General features: G+C 37.9%; 1 long non-coding RNA gene across 1 annotated transcript; it reads left to right on the forward strand.

Moving 5' to 3' along the window:
- Positions 1 to 48: 48 nt before the first annotated feature.
- On the forward strand, positions 49 to 422 carry LOC147819959 (uncharacterized). The gene is made up of 2 exons (XR_015438514.1): positions 49 to 198; positions 309 to 422. It is a non-coding gene; the product is annotated as an uncharacterized LOC147819959 (long non-coding RNA).
- Positions 423 to 858: the final 436 nt, after the last annotated feature.

The following is an 858-nucleotide window of genomic DNA, read 5'->3' on the forward strand; positions in this document are numbered from 1 at the left end:
TCCTCTCCTCTCCTCTCCTCTCCTCTCCTCTCCTCTCCTCAGTGAGGACTGTGTCTATTTTGACCTGGAAGTTCCTGATTTCTCTCTGGCGGAAGAGACGAAAAGAGGCATGGAGGAGTACAGCCAGATGTGGGGTCTGTATGAGGAGTGGCAGCAGGGCTTCACAGAGAAGGCCCAGGAGGACTGGATCACATTCAGGTAGAGTTTAGGCGTATTGTTGATAGAGCTCAGTATTTACTTGGAATTGTTTTTACTTTTATTAATGTGTCTAGTTATGTGTTAATATATATGTTTCTGTGGTTTTATAGGAGCAAGACGTATGTGTTTGAAGAGTTTCTGTTTACGTGGCAGGACAGACTTAGGAAGCTGGAGAAGCCTACTGCCATGTCTGTTAAACTACAAGCAGAACTGGACAAATACAAGGTAGACAGTAGTACAGTTGAATTATAATATATAATTGTCTTCTTTTCAATTTTAGTATATTGACTTGAAATACTCAATAGGTAGACTCTGGTTTAGATCTGGACTGAAATACAATTTCATTTGAACCTGAAGCAAAATTTCATTATCAATCATACTTAATGAGCCCGACTTGACAAGTAACATGTGTCTATATCATGATTAGATTAGATTTAGATTAACTTTATTTATCCCACAACTGGGAAATTCATTTACCACAGCAGAAAATAAACATCTATAGAATAAAACATCTATGGAAATATACAACAAAAATTATACCAATATACACTAATAAATACAATATACACAATACACACGATATGTACATGAAAAAGTGCAAGTTTGCACATGGTCAGGGAGAGCAGGAGTTGTGGAGTCTGACAGCTGCTGGAATGAAGG

The sequence above is a fragment of the Seriola lalandi genome, unplaced genomic scaffold (genome assembly GCF_002814215.2).
Source record: "Seriola lalandi dorsalis isolate HSWRI2012SDOR001 ecotype SW California unplaced genomic scaffold, Sedor1 jcf7180002009976, whole genome shotgun sequence".
In the NCBI taxonomy this organism is placed as follows: Eukaryota; Metazoa; Chordata; class Actinopteri; order Carangiformes; family Carangidae; genus Seriola; species Seriola lalandi.